Raw genomic sequence first — 16,702 nt, 5'->3', positions numbered from 1 at the left:
GGCAACCAGCCGCTGCTCCATCGTACTCCCTCGGGGGAGTGAGACGCAATGTGCTGGTCCCAGCTGATGACACTGGAGGAGTGGGTTGTGTCGTCTGCAGGGGAGCTGAAGGGGGCGTCGGGAGACCACTCCTCTCCCATCGTTCCATCCTCTCCATCATCTGGTCCATCGCTGACCRGATACGATGAAGGACAGCTGTATGATGATGGACGCGCTCCTCCATAGTTGGGAGAGGYGTGGTCGCTGCTTCTGCTGACTCCATAGAGTTGGTGCGGGCTTCTGTCAGAGCTGCTAGGAGTACTGGGTGGAGGAGTCAAGCGCAGAGAGCAGGGATTCAAGAACGTGGATTTATTTTCCAGTAGACAAGGAAAAATTATCATGCCCTAAACACACYGGCGCATGAAAATACGAGTCCAAAACACAGGACTAAACTGTCCAGAAAAAATTATAAATCCAACAATACAATCCAACACCAAATAACAGAAAACAAGCCCGCACAAAAGCCAGCGGGCTTACTGCCCTTAAATAGCCTACCCACAAAACTAAACTCAAAACAGGTGCACCCAATCAGCCCAAACTAACAGAAACAAAAAGAATAGAATCGATGGCAGCTAGTAGGCCGGTGACGACGACCGCCGAGCGCCGCCCGAACAGGAAGAGGCACCATCCTCGGCGGGATTCGTGACACTCGTTCCATCTTCTCCCGCTCCCGGCCACTGGGCTTCCTCCTTGGAAACACCAAGCGAATGTGTTACATTTATACATTCGGTGAAATATCTGTCTCATTGTTCAATCTGTGGTTATAGGGTGACAAGAAATTGGGAGATGAACCTATAAACTACCCATAGCTCAACATGATTTATCTGGATTTAAAAACGGAGACAGTCTGAAACCAGGGAATGGACTGGCAAGCTGTTCAATGATGAAGGGGCTCTGCACAGGAAAAGGCCCTGCCTTCAGCTGTGCTTTTAGATATTCTCGGGATGACTTAGGTCAAAGTCTGGTGATTAAAGCGAGCATGTTGGTTTATATTGTGTGAGCATGTCCTTGAGTAAGTGGGAGCATATCAATCATATCAAATCATATCAATGTAGGCTATCCAACTTGCACATCCCATTTTTATGATAACTACTAAAGACCGATGTTTTAGTATGCTCTCAATGTTGTTATGTTAGTTATTACTATATCCACAAATAAAATATTTTGCATAAGTCTGAGAAAATTAACTCACACTGTGTGTGTGTGTGTGTGTGTGTGTGTGTGTGTGTGTGTGTGTGTGTGTGTGTGTGTGTGTGTGCTTGTTGATGTCAATATAAAATAATGTATGTGGGTGATTTGTTAGTCAAATGAGTTTGGTGATATTATGCAAACCATTCATGCCCATAATCTGCATTTTATATGTAAATCCTTTGAAGTTTAATTTTGCAAGAAATTCTATCCTTCTTTTCCTCACAGGAGTCTGTTTTAAAACATTTTCATTCACCCGTATCTTTTAAATGCATACAAAATTACAAAATGTGAATTCTCTCTGAATTCAACACTCACACAAATTATTGTTAAGACTGTCCCTTTAAGCCTCCCGAGTGGTGCAGAGGTCTAAGGCACTGCATCGCAGTGCTTGAGGCGTCACTACAGACCCAGGTTCAACCCCAGGCTGTGTCACAGCCAGCCATAACCGGGAGACCCATGAGGCAGCGCACAATTGTCCGGGTTAGAGGAGGGTTTGACCGGTCGCCAGCTGGATGGTGTTTCCTCCGACACATTGGTGCGGCTGCCTTCCGTGTTAAGCGAGCAGTGTGTCAAGAAGCAGTGTGGCTTGGCAGGGTCGTGTTTCGGAGGACGCATGGCTCTTGACCTTCGCCTCTCCCGAGTCCGTAGGGGAGTTGCAGCGATATGACAAGACTGTAACTACCAATTGGTGAGAAAAAGGGATGGAAGTAAACTTTTTTTTAAAGACTGTCCCTTAGCTGATGATGCTGTTGATATTGTAAATACTAATCTTTACTTTATGCACATTGCACAAATTATGGATGTTTTTTTTTCATATTTATCTAGGAAGCTCAAACTATCTACCGTGATCTACCGTGGCCTCACAATTTTTGCATCTCAAAAGAATAGCATGCCATCCCACTATAAAACATTCAGTGGCCAATGCTTGTGCTCATGCTACTACTCCACCCATCGGGAGAGAGTGCTCTGAAATACATTAGTGATTAATGGATCAATGTCCCAAACTCCCAGAACTCGCGGCCAATATACTCTTCTCTTCTGAGAACCTTTAAATTATGAAGTTTAGAGCAGTATAGATATGGACTGGAGACAGACGTCAGCAAAGCTAGTCCACATACAGATATGGAGTCACACCTCAGCAAACCTTGTCCACATACAGATATGGAGTCACACCTCAGCAAACCTTGTCCACATACAGATATGGGGAGTACACTTCAGCCAAAGCTAGTTCCACATACACGTATGGAGTCCACACTTTCACAAAACTAGTCCACATGCAGATATGGAGTCACTCTTCAGCAAAGCTCATCCACATACAGATATGGAGTCACACCTCAGAAAAGCTCATCCACGTACAGATATGGAGTCACACTTCAGCAAAGCTCATCCACGTACAGATACTGTATGGAGTCACACCTCAGCAAATCTTTTCCACATACAGCCAGCCTGCTCTTAATGATCATCCACCATTTCCCCACTTCCCATAAAAATGTACTTTCAGTGTGGCATCGTGACTGACTCGGCTGATAAATGAAATGGGCGACGGGAGCTACTGATTTTCCAGTGTGATAGAAATTGTCATAATTTGGCCGGGATTTACATCTCATTTCCTCTCCTGTGAAGTCTCTTAAGAAAGCGAGTTCCTAAAAACAGACTCGGACGGAAATGACCTGCTGCTTTAAATAGACCTGTCTTCCACAGAGAGAGACAGAGAGAAGACAGGGGAACAGTGAAACTCTCCCATTGTAGCTACCTCATTAACTCTGAAGGTAATGTTGGCACTAGTCTTCATGGCAATGCACATCTTTTCCTTTGTAGTATATAGGATTTTATAATGTTATATCTTGTTTATTGATATACACGTGTGGGATCGGCAGGTAGCCTAGCGGTTAATAAGAGCTTTGGCCCAGGAACCGAAAGGTTGCTGGTTCGAACCCCCGGGCCGACTCTGTGAACATTTTTAATGGATCTTAATTTTACCAGTTTCATTGCAGGAGTAAAACAAAGTATTAAAAGAAGGTGATAATTTCTAATGGGAAATTAATTTTGATAAGCTACAAAAAGCTATAGTTTAGGTGTAAGCTACGGATGCATTTCGGATACACTTGTATGTCGTAGTAGAGGCCAATATCTATCTTGTGTGATTAAGCTATATAAAACAACGTTTCAGATACATTTTTGTACATTTGAATGTTGCAGTAGTAGGACCTACAGTAGTAGGACATTTATTCTGTCTGGTGCTTTAGCATTTGAGCAAGTGAGAGAATTTATGTAAGTCACAAGGCAAATTTCTTCAGCAACAACAGAGTGATCAAAATAAGATACAGCATCTGTACAGTGCCTTTTTAGAAAGTAGAGTACATCACCACTTTTCACAATTGTAACATTTTGGCAGAGCTATGTGTGGTAAGTCTAAATGAGAGCAGCATTACCTCATGCCCCAAGACAACACTAATATAACTGAAGGTTTATTTTTCTTTACATTTATTGGACTGGTCAACAATGAGGTGTATTTGTGTCTCCTTTCGCCATCTTCCCAAATATTTCATTTTTATCATGATGTGCGTGCTGCTGACCATCTGTTTTCTGCTCCAATTACAAACTATGGTAGCCTCCACTCTGCCAGGCACATTCCCCCCAGCATTCCTGTGCTGTGACCCCCTCCCCTCCTCTCCTGTGCCTCCAGCAGCACTGTCTGTCCATGTTGCAAACTAATTGGGTGATTGCTCCCCATTAGAGTTGCCATAGCTGGGTCACTCTGCTCTGCTGTAGAGGACAGAGGACATCCCCACAGTAAAAATATAGCTGGAGCCAGATTTTCAATGATTATGTAATACTTTTCTAATTCAATTGAGTTCTGTCCAGACTTTTGTGAGGTGAGGTTTAGAAGAAGAATGTATATTTGAATTGGGCCCAGCCAGACATAGAGGCCCTGTATTGAGGTGGGAGATACTTAACTCCTGGCCTTCATTTAGCAATAGGCCTAATGACACTTTAGCCACGTAAACAAACCTAAATCTTCAGTTGCTAACTTTCCGGGTTGCTACTTTCTCGGTTTTAGATTATTTTCCCGGTGTCCATAAAATGAGGTTAATTAATAATCTGAGTGGACCATCCTTGTGGGGTCTTTTTCTGTCAGAGGGATTATCCAGTCTTGAGAGGGAGCCTATAGTAAGCCTACTCCCCAGACACAGAGAGAGACTATAGTAAGCCTACTCCCCTGACACAGAGAGAGAAAGAGACTATAGTAAACCGACACAGAGAGAGACTATCGTAAACCTACTCCCCAGACACAGAGTGAGAGACTATAGTAGCCTACTCCCCAGACACTAATTAGTGGCAATATTTAATGAGATATGTTTGACATATTTACTTGGACTGCAGGTGTCTATGGCTGCTCACCTGCACCTGTCAGACCATGATGTTCAGAATCTCTCAAAGCAATGTACCTGGATCTTTCTGCAGGGATGTGATAGTTACACCACCTCAGAGAGGGGCAACAAAAATTACATTTTATTTGTTGTTATGCTATTGTCTTTTAGGAATGATTATGGTAGAACTAACACTGCATTAAGGTACCATTTGTGATGGGCGTGTAAAGGGGTTTTCAACCTATAAGATGTTTATAGAAAGTAAATTATTTGCCTAGTTAGTTTATAAATCATTAATAGCCTAAACAGACAGTCGATAACGCATTGGCTAAAGTTGTGTGACCGTGATTTTGATGGGTAACACTGTTACCAAGTGTCTATAATCACAACATGTAGGCTATACAATAAATTAATATTTTTCGGCATGTGTATAGATAGCATATAGGCTAGGCTACAGAATGCAATTTTCATAACCCTTGCGATATATGAAGAGACGTAAGCAGTTATTGGTTACATCCAATGTCTATCACTGTGCGTAAAAGAGAACGTTCTTGTTGAGCGGATAATGATTGGGTCGCGCTCCTCGTGTAATTTCTATGAGCAACTGGAGCTCCTGTTCTCCATTCGGGTTCAACTGTTCTATTCATATTTCACTGCGACCTACAAGTCTAGGTCTCCACAATGGCGGTGGTTTCAAGTGTCCACAGGCCTTGACTTTTGTGGTAAATCCTCGGTTGCTATCTGGATGCAACTGATTGGCTAAAAAACATAAAAAACGTCAAACTCGTCCTTTGATTGGAGCCACAGCCTTCCATCACTGACTGGTTGGGTACTCTGGCTGTGCTTGTTTCCTAGGTCCTGACAGCACCATCCGGCTGGAGGGAGTCGACACTGGCTGCTTGTTTTCTAGATACAAGGGACTTTTGGATATTTTTTGTTTTTATTCATATTTTCCTTTAATGGATTTATGTGTGTGCTGCGTAAGGAGATAGTGTGCGGAACAAACTGAACACACGGGATCCAATGGGGAAAATAAGTTGACTGTGCTGTCGGAAGAATTWGTTTTCCTCGTTTCCAGAAATAAATATAGCACATTTTATCAACATGATTTGGATTTCTGGAGTCTGGGGTTGCGGGAATTGTGACATCTGAGGGAGGACAGCGGTCCGTAGCCCATTTCTACAAGACGTCGTAAACGGCAACATTGTATCACATCTCGGTAGCGTTCTCGCTTTGCTTGGGTCTATTTGTTCTTGCAGCCGAGTCTACTGCTACATAATATTGTAATTGTTGTTATATGCGGAACATTTGAAGTCTCCCATACTGTTCTTGCAACGCCTACTACAAGTGGCTATCAAGCAAACAACGGTAGCTTGACCTAAAGCCGAATAACTTCTGCAAACTGCATGCAGCACAGGCGGTGGGAACAACGGCGGTGCTGGACCAGACAATATGGCAAACTTGAGTAATGAAAGATGAATGCTGTGCTATTTCCCATGTGATACATATCGGTTTCCCTTTTAATATCAAGAAGGGGAAATTGACCGAGTTTCGTCAGTGGAGAGGAGAACGCCACTTCCAACATGAGGGAGACCTAGGGCCGCGGATAATTTATTTATTGTGGGGGGTGCGGGTTCTTTTCTGTCGCATTTTTTATTTAAAAATTTTAACAAAATATACTTCATTTACATTTGAATTATTGCAATAGTTTAGTGGCCTATCTGCTATCGGTGCATGCGGAAGAAAATGTAATTACGAGAACTAGGTCAGATCCGTGTAATGATAAAGCTTTTAGGGAGAGTGAGGTTGATCTCAGAATTATAGCTGACATGTTTATTTAATTCAAACCTTTTCAAGTTGGTTTTGTTGATTTTATGCATCGGGTCACAACCAATGACCAGTTAAACACCATCTGCCCAATCCTATAGCCTACCTTCACCTGGGATATTATTTTCGCGTAAAATAAAAGGCGCATTTTCACCTATATCCRTCCTTTTCCTTTCTTTTTTATTGTTATTGAGTGAATGGCTTTGTGCGGAACAACGGCTGCCAATGCCGCAAAAATGATGGCTGCATACAACGGTGGCGCCTCGGCAGTTGCTGCCCATCACCCGCACCATCACCACCAACTACCGCATCTCCCACCTCCCCATCTCCACCACCATCACCACCCGGGCCAGCATCACTTGCAACACCCCGGCTCTGCCGCCGCTGTCCACCCTGTACAACAACACGCTTCTACAGCTGCAGCGGCAGCCGCGGTAATGCTGAACCCGAGCCAGCAACAACCATACTTTCCCTCGCCAGCTCCTGGACAAGCCCCCGGCCCGGCAGCGGCAGCGGCACCTGCCCAAGTTCAAGCTGCGGCTGTCAAAGCTCACCACCACCATCATCAACACTCACACCACTTACAGCCGCAGTTGGACATTGAGCCCGACAGACCCATCGGCTATGGAGCTTTTGGGGTGGTCTGGTAAGTGTTACAAATATGTTTACCTAACTACTGGATGAGGCAAAGAATGTGTGATGCCATGCGCTCTCTCTAAGGAGGCCGTGTGCACGTGACCTGACCTTGTGTTGTAGTAGGCTGCAAAGTTATGTATGAATCAATATGCAGGCCTATGTTGTGATTATGTCAGTAACAGTTAGTTATTCAACATTTTGGTTCCCATTAGATGGAATCACAGGCCAAAAATCTTCATAAGTGAGACTGAACTCACCTCCCCTATATCCCCCAATCCTCAAAATGTAGGCATGTTTATGTACTGTTTAGTAGCTTATGAAGCATATCCAATTTCTAAGGTTGAGGTGGAAAAAAATGTGAGTGTGAAGGTGGGGCGGTAAATGGCTTTTGATCCATAGCTCTGCTCCAGGGACCTGTCCTGGGGGTAACATCCACATATTTAACCATTAGATGTTTTTAAGACTTGCAATCAGGCTTTCATCTGTTTCTGGGCTCTCTTCAAGGGGCCAAGGCTCCCAACCTGGCCATGTTCAAGTGCCTTAGTTTTAGAAATACATTAGTTGGCCTATAGAACCACATTGCGTTCTTCACTTCTTCAAAGTACAGAGCACATGTGGATTCTGATGAGCCTTGATGTTGCTACCAGTGCAGTAACATCGTAATTACTACTACAGTATTACTGTAGCACTGTTATCACTCAGCAAGTGTCCTGTTTGTCAGTGATCAGTCATCTCATGGACCACCTCAGTCAAACTCTACCTGCCATTTTATTTTCTCCACTCTAAAAACAACCCATTAATATACCTAAGCTACTCCTACTGTACATCTCAAGGGGCCATATAGGGCGATTCCACGCCAGCGGGAGCTGAATAATTTTTTAGTATCTGAGTGTTCGGGCAATTCTTACCTATAAACTTTATTGGGAGGAAGTATGTTTGAAATGCTTTTTACATTTGTATCATGATGAAAGTGGGCATTTTAGGCCCTTTTTAGACCTATACATGCCTCCTGTAAGACCGTATGATTTGTGAACCATACATGATACAGACAACATATTAGTGTCATTATACTCCTTATAGTGTGCTTTAACATATGGAGTAATGTCTAGATTCTGAAATACACACTTTCACAGTAATTTATTCAACATTAAAAATAGGAATATGAATATCTCAAAACAACCCTTTTAGGTTTTGTTAATTTTAATCCATATTGTTCGTAACAATATACTCTACAAGTACATCACATTTCCAGAGAGGGCTTTGCTAATTCTGAAGTTCTGATCATTGAGCTCCACCAACACAGTTAATGGTTAATGGATTCAAAGGGAACTCCCTCTGCTGGTGATTTGCTGAATGTTCAATCCTAAAGGAGGGCTGTGATTGGTTAATGACCTATAATGTCAATTTCTATCTATAAAATCATTAAAAGTATCAGAGSCCACTCTGGAAATATTATGTGTTTTGAAGAGTATTTTGTTCCAAACTCAAAAAGGGTAGATTTGAGATACTCTTATTAATTGTTTTAATGTTGAATAYATTACTGTGAAAATGTGTATTTCAGAATCTAGACATACTCCATTATGTTAGCGCACACTATAAGGATTATAAAGATACCAAGATGTTGTCTGTATCATGTATGGTACACAGATCATAAGGTCTTACAGGAGGCATGTACACTGAGTGTACAAAACACCTTCCTAATATTGAGTRTGCCCTCAAAACAGCCTCAATTCATCAGGACAAGTACTCTACATGATGTTGAAAGCATTCCACAGGGATGCTGTGTCACGATCGTTGGAATGAATGGACCAAGTGCGTAGAGTTCCACATGTTTATTMAAATGAAACTCAGAAAAAACAATAAAGAGTAACGAAATGTGAAGCAAATGCAGTGCTCACAGGCACTACACAAAAACAAGATCCCAACAAAAACCCAGTGAGAAAAGGCTGCCTAAATATGATCCCCAATCAGAGACAACGATAAACAGCTGCCTCTGATTGGGAACCATACCAGGCCAACATAGAAAACAAAAACACCTAGATAGGAACACCCCCCCCCTAGTCACACCCCGACCTAACCAAAATAGAGAATAGAAAAGGCTCTCTTTTGGTCAGGGCGTGACATGCTGGCCCATGTTGACTCCAATGCTTCGCACAGTTGTGTCAAGTTGGCTGGATGTCCTTTGGCTGGTGGACCATTTTTGATACACACAGGAAACTGTAGAGTGTGGAAAAACCCAGCAGTGTTCTAGTTCTTGACACACTCAAACTGGTGCTCCTGGCTTCTACTACCATACTCCGTTCAAAGGCACTTAAATCTTCTGTCTTGCCCATTCACCCTTTCAATGGCACACATACGCAATCCATGTCTCAAGGATTAAAAATCCTTTAACCTGTCTCCTCCCCTTCATCTACACTGATTGAAGTGGATTTAACAAGTGACATCAGTAAGGGATCATAGCTTTTAACTAGATTCACCTGGTCAGTCTATGTCATGGAAAGAACAGGTGTTCATAATGTTTTGTACACTCAGTGTATAGGTCTAAAAAGGGCCTAAAATGGCCACTTTCATCAGGATTTTCTCAAAAATAATTTGTGATACAAATGTAAAAAGCATTTCAAACATYCTTCCTCCCAATTAAGTTTCTATGTGAGAATTGCCAGAACAATCTGAGACCAAAAATATTTTCCGCTGCCATGGAATCACCCTATAGGTACAGTTGAAGTCGGAAGTTTACATACACCTTAGCCAAATACATTTAAACTCAGTTTTTCACAATTCCTGACATTTAATCCTTGTAAAAATTACCTGTCTTAGGTCAGTTAGGATCACCACATTATTTTAAGAATGTGAAATGTCAGAGTAATAGTAGAGAGAGTGATTTATTTCAGCTTTTATTTCTTTCATCACATTCCAGTGGGTCAGATGTTTACATACACTCAATTAGTATTTGTTAGCATTGCCTTTAAATTGTTTAACTTGGGTCAAACGTTTCGGGTAGCCTTCCACAAGCTTCCCACAATAAGTTGGGTGAATTTTGGCCCATTCCTCCTGACAGAGCTGGTGTAACTGAGTCAGGTTTGTAGGCCTCCTTTCTCGCACACGCTTTTTCAGTTCTGCCCACAAATTTTCTATGGGATTGAGGTCAGGGCTTTGTGATGGCAACTCCGATACCTTGACTTTGTTGTCCTTAAGCCATTTTGCCACAACTTTGGAAGTATGCTTGGGGTCATTGTCTATTAAGAAGACCCATTTGCGACCAGGCTTTAACTTCCTGACTGATGTCTTGAGATGTTGCTTCAATATATACACATAATTTTTCTTCCTCGTGATGACATCTATTTTGTGAAGTGCACCAGCCCCTCCTGCAGCAAAGTACTCCCACAACATGATGCTGCCGCCCCCGTGCTTCACGGTTGGGATGGTGTTCTTCGGCTTGCATGTCTCCCCCTTTCTCCTCCAAACATAATGAGGGTCATTATGGCCAAACAGTTCTATTTTTGTTTTATCAGACCAGAGGACATTTCTCCAAAAGGTACAATCTTCGTCCCTATGTGCAGTTGCAATTACTTTTTTATGGCAGTTTTGGAGCAGTGGCTTCTTCCTTGCTGAGCGGCCTTTCAGGTTATGTCGATATAGGACTCGTTTTACTGTGGATATAGATACTTTTGTACCTGTTTCCTCCAGCATCTTCACAAGGTCCTTTGCTGTTGTTCTGGGATTGATTTGCACTTTTCACACAAGTACATTAATCTCTAGGAGACAGAACGTGTCTCCTGCCTGAGCGGTATGACGGCTGCGTTGTCCCATGGTGTTTATACTTGGGTACTATTGTTTGTACAGATGAACGTGGTACCTTCAGGCGTTTGGAAATTGCTCCCAAGGATGAACCAGACTTGTGGAGGTCTACAATTTATTTTCTGAGGTCCTGGCTGATTGCTTGACATCATAGGAAAATCAAAAGAAAAGAGGCWCAGAGTTTGAAGGTAGGCCTTGAAATACATCCACAGGTACACCTCCAATTGACTCAAATTATGTCAGTTAGTCTATCAGAAGCTTCTAAAGCCATGACATAATTTTTGGGAATTTTACAAGTTGTTTAAAGGCACTGTCAACTTAGTGTATGTAAACTTCTGACCCACTGGAATTGTGATACAGTGAATTATAAGTTAAATAATTTGTTTGTAAACAATTGTTGGAAAAATTACTTGTGTTATGCGCAAAGTAGATGTCCTAACCGACTTGCCAAAACTATAGTTTGTTAACAAGAAATGTGTGGAGTGGTTGAAAAACAAGTTTTCATGACTCCAACCTAAGTGTATGTAAACTTCCGACTTCAACTGTATTTAAGTAATATGTTGTTGGCCCCACCTAGTCTTCCAGTGGCATTAGAGAACCTTCCACCCTATTGCTTACTCCCATCAGTTCCCATCAGATCTGAAAACAATTAAGGGATAAAGGGTTATTTTGGGGCTGGGCATATACAGTATCTCTAGCTGGGCTTATGTTTGGAGTTGGAGGGTGATGAATTCTGCTTGTTGTAGTCTTTCCTGCGCACACCATTGGTCAGGGTCACCGTCTTCCCCCTCCTCTTTTCCTGCTCCCCCTGTTCCGTGCATCCCCAGCAACACCAGACCCACCGCGCTATGACCGCCTCTGTAATCTTAGCCTGACCTTTCCTCAAAATCACTTTCTGTTGCTCATTGTCTGATTTTAATCTGCACCACTGCTGGATATTTATAGTGCTGTACTCGCTAAAGGCACAGAGGTTTTCAGGAGCTTGCCCCTCCCTCCCAGAGACCCATCCAGCTGAGCACTCTAGGCATCTCATTTTAATAACAAAGTTGCACTCAGACTGTCCAATGTGTTTTTAATATCTTTCAGTACTAAATATTAATCTTGAAAATACAGCTTCATAATGAGGAGGGTGTTTACAAAGCTTGGTGGAGGTTTAGTCTGACCAGGCAAACGTCAGCAATGTAAGGATTTTCTGTTGGTGAAATTCCAATTATTAATGAATCATTGGACTATGACAGTTTTCCGACCAGGTGTTCAAGGAATGGTAGTGTTTATTTATGGTTTATTTGTTCTAAAAATCTATATAAACTGATTATATAGGCTGTATGTGAGCAGAACAACACCAGTGCTGGCCTGGCAAGCACATGATCAGGGATATCCCGAAGCAGTAGTGGCTCCCTTCAACACCATCTAAGTTAGAAGTCTGACTCATGTTGTTGAGTTAGTTAAAGCAATAAGTAACTGCATAGCTATCCGTTCCAAACCAGAGCCAAAATACGGGGCAGGAAACCTGCAGTGGGGGGCTATTAGTTATCAGTGGACCGTCTCTCTTGGAGTGCACTCCAGTGCAGTAAATGCATCGAAGTGCTCAGTGATGCGTGCAGTGATGCATGCAGCCTTGAAATGTGGAGTAAATTGGCTTTGCCCTGGCATAGAGAGCTTGTGTCATGTGCTCAACTGGGTACAGCCCAGATGGAATTCGGCTTCTCAGGTTAAATTTGAATTCCTTTGGCTATCTGTACGCTTAAGCCAAGGGCTCTAAAACTAGCAGCACATGGCAGTGTAGCTAATCTCATCCTATGGGCAAAGAGGATATTTTGTCTTGCATTGAGTGTTTATCCATTGATTATTTTAGTTAGATTATTCATGTGATGACTCATGCATGTTGCGACCGGACTTTTGACCGAAGAATCTTAGTTCCATAATGGTTGGGAATGATTACTTGTGGTGGGCGAGGGAGAGGTTGTTATTGTAAAGTGGGGGTTCACAAAGATAATCAGTCAAATCTTTATTTAGAAATGAATGACTCTAGGAAAGGGCAAACATTTTATAAAAAATAAATAAATGAATTGATCCCTTCGAAATAAAAATCCCAGTAGTTATCAACCACCTTTCTTTCACCCATCCTGTGTTTTCAGATSAGTGTACAAAAGGAGATTAGGATAGGAGTCTATAAAAACAACACCTGTTGAGAAGCTGCCTCSACTCTGATTACATCTGTCTGTCTGTCAGCTCCAGGAGTGTACTGGACCCAGCTGATCTCTCTCTCCACTTCTCAACCAAACTTTACTCTAAAGTCCAACAGGTATTTGTTGTTATCAAAGCGGTTACAAAACCAAACAATTTGCTTCTGTAACTAACACAGTTGCAAGAAGCATTAGACATTGGTAAACTGTAACATTTTGAATAAAATTATGTTTTTGTGACTGTAAACGAAGGACAGTAGAGCTTGTAGAACATGTCTGTCTTCATATTTTGTGCAGGAGGTGCTGCTTATGTTAGGAATGTACTGGGTCGTTTTATTGCTGGGCTCTAAAACTAGCAGCACATGACAGTGTAGCTAATCTCTTCCTATGGCCAAAAAGGATATTTTGTCTTGCATTGAGTGTTTATCCATTGATACTCTTAGTTAGATTATTCATGTAGATTATTCGCAGCACGTACTCCAGCAGGTATATTTCACTGGTCACCCCCAAAGCCAATTCCTCCTTCGGCCGCCTTTCCTTCCAGTTCTCTGCTGCCAATGGCTGCAACGAACTGCAAAAATCACTGAAGCTGGAGACTCATATCTCCCTCACTAGCTTTAAGCACCAGTTGTCAGAGCAGCTCACAGATCACTGCACCTGTACAGAGCCCATCTGTAAATAGCCCATCCAACTATCTAATCACCATATTGTTATTTATTTGATTTATTTTGCTCCTTTGCAGCCCAGTATTGCTACTTGCACACTCATCTTCTGCACATCTATCACCCCAGTSTTTAATTTATCATACTGTTATAATTTCGCCACTATGGCCTATTTATTGCCTCACCCCCCTTATCCTACCTCATTTGCACACACTGTATATATCAAATCAAATTGATTTATATAGCCCTTCTTAGATCAGCTGATATCTCGAAGTGCTGTACAGAAACCCAGCCTAAAACCCCAAACAGCAAGCAATGCAGGTGTAGAAGCACGGTGGCTAAGAAAAACTCCCTAGAAAGGCCAAAACCTAGGAAGAAACCTAGAGAGGAACCAGGCTATGAGGGGTGGCCAGTCCTCTTCTGGCTGTGCCGGGTGGAGATTATAACAGAACATGGCCAAGATGTTCAAATGTTCATAAATGACCAGCATGGTCAAATAATAATAATCACAGTAGTTGTCGAGGGTGCAACAGGTCAGCACCTCAGGAGTAAATGTCAGTTGGCTTTTCATAGCCGATCATTGAGAGTGTCTCTACCGCTCCTGCTGTCTCTAGAGAGTTGAAAACAGCAGGTCTGGGACAGGTAGCACGTCCGGTGAACAGGTCAGGGTTCCATAGCCGCAGTCAGAACAGTTGAAACTGGAGCATATATATAGACTTTCTCTATTGTATTATTGACTTTATGTTTGTTTATTCCATGTGTAACTCTGTTGTTGTTTGTGTCGCACTGCTTTGCTTTATCTTGGCCAGGTCGCAGTTGTAAATGAGAACTTGTTCTCAACTAGCCTACCTGGTTACCTGGTTCTTTGGGATAGGGGGCGGTATTTTGATGTCCGGATGAAAAGCGTGTCCAAAGTAAACTGCCTGCTACTCAGGCCCAGAAGCTAATATATGCATATTATTAGTAGAGTTGGATAGAAAACACTCTGAAGTTTCTAAAACTGTTTGAATCATGTCTGTGASTATAACAMAACTTATTTGGCAGGCGAAACCCCGAGGACAAACCATTCAGATGTTTTTTGTTGTTGAGGTCACTCTTTTCAATGGGTTTTCATTGGGAATCCAGATTTCCCAAGCAACTTTCTTGCAGTTCCTATCGCTTCCACTGGATGTCAACAGTCCTTAGAAATTGGTTGAGGTTTTTCCTTTGAGAATGAAGAAGTAGCACTGTTCAGAACGAGAGTAGAGGGAAGTMTACTCTTTGATAGAGGCGCGTGACCTGAAAAGCACTCTCCACTTTGTTTTCCTCCGTYATTGAACACAGTATGTCCCGTCTTAAATTTTATTTATTATTTACGCAAAAAAATATCTAAAGTTGTATTTGGAAAGTACTTTGAAATGTTTGGACAAAGCTTACAGGTAACTTATGAGACATTTTGTAGTCATGTTGCGCGAGTTGGAACCGGTGTTTTTCTGGACCAAATAAATTGACATTTTGGATATATATCGACGGAATTAATCGAACAAAAGGACCATTTGTGATGTTTATGGGACATATTGGAGTGCCAACAGAAGAAGCTCGTCAAAGGTAAGGCATGAATTATATCTTTATTTCTGCGTTTTGTGTCGCGCCTGGAGGGTTGAAATATGATTGTCTGTGTTTGTTTGCTGGGGTGCTATCCTCAGATAATAGCATTGTTTGCTTTCGCCGTAAAGCCTTTTTGAAATCTGACACGTTGGCTGGATTCACAACAAGTGTAGCTTTAATTTGGTGTATTGCATGTGTGATTTCATGAAAGTTTAATTTTTATAGTAATTTATTTGAATTTGGCGCTCTCCATTTTCACTGGATTTTGGCCAGAGAGGTTAAATAAAGGTGAAWTTWWWTWWWWWAAATWGCTTATTAATGCAAGTGCGGACCAGCAAGAGGCCGTTGTTTGGTTAGCGATGTTTCTGTAGGGCTCAAGTTATTGCAGAGTTTGCAAAGCAAATGTCCACTGGATTGATGCAAATAATCCTAATATCATTCACTTCTTTGTAGTTAACATTTAATTGAGAAGGGTTTGGGAAGCCTTTCATACCAAAAGTAGGTTATCATTAGCGTAATCGCTAACGGCTACACATAGGCGCGCACACACACACACACACACACACACACACAAACACACACCCACAGGGGTGTTCCTGTGCCATTTCAGAAATTTGCAGTAAAATACAAATCACTGATGCATGTTGTTCATGTCTTATGATTAACTTAGACAAATTAATGCATTTTCTAATAAGTTCAATACATTTAGTTGATTTCCTGCTCAATACCTTTTTGATATTGTTGAATTTTGTTTTAATGTCTGGATTCCGTGAATCAGTCCGCGTTCTCCGCAAGGCAGATTTTATAGGGCACTATGTTTCCAAATGCATTTGTGACACAAATCCCATCCAAGTTATGGGACCAATATTAGCATTTTTCACTCATCATGTTCAAATCATGGGATTTGTGCCACAAAAGCTAAAACGTTAGCATTTGGAACAGTGCCAGGGAAATACAACCAAAGCATGGATTGCTGTCATACCTTGTCCATTGACTGCTTACAGGGTAAGAAAACCAAGGTAATTTTGTAATTTGGGTGAACTTTCCCTCTAAGTTGTTGGTTTTCATGCTGTTAGCTGGGGTTTGATCCTTGTGTGGAATGTGTTTGTGTGGTCACAGAGAGATGAGTGGGGTTTGATCCTTGTGTGGAATGTGTTTGTGTGGTCACAGAGAGATGAGTGGGGTTTGATCCTTGTGTGAAATGTGTTTGTGTGGTCACAGAGAGATGAGTGGGGTTTGATCCTTGTGTGGAATGTGTTTGTGTGGTCACAGAGAGATGAGTGGGGTTTGATCCTTGTGTGGAATGTGTTTGTGTGGTCACAGAGAGATGAGTGGGGTTTGATCCTTGTGTGGAAGTGTTTGTGTGGTCACAGAGAGATGAGGGGGGTTTGATCCTTATGTGGAA

This window comes from Salvelinus sp. IW2-2015, linkage group LG22, assembly GCF_002910315.2.
Source record: "Salvelinus sp. IW2-2015 linkage group LG22, ASM291031v2, whole genome shotgun sequence".
Taxonomy (NCBI): Eukaryota; Metazoa; Chordata; class Actinopteri; order Salmoniformes; family Salmonidae; genus Salvelinus; species Salvelinus sp. IW2-2015.
Note: the sequence above shows the minus strand (reverse complement) of the source record.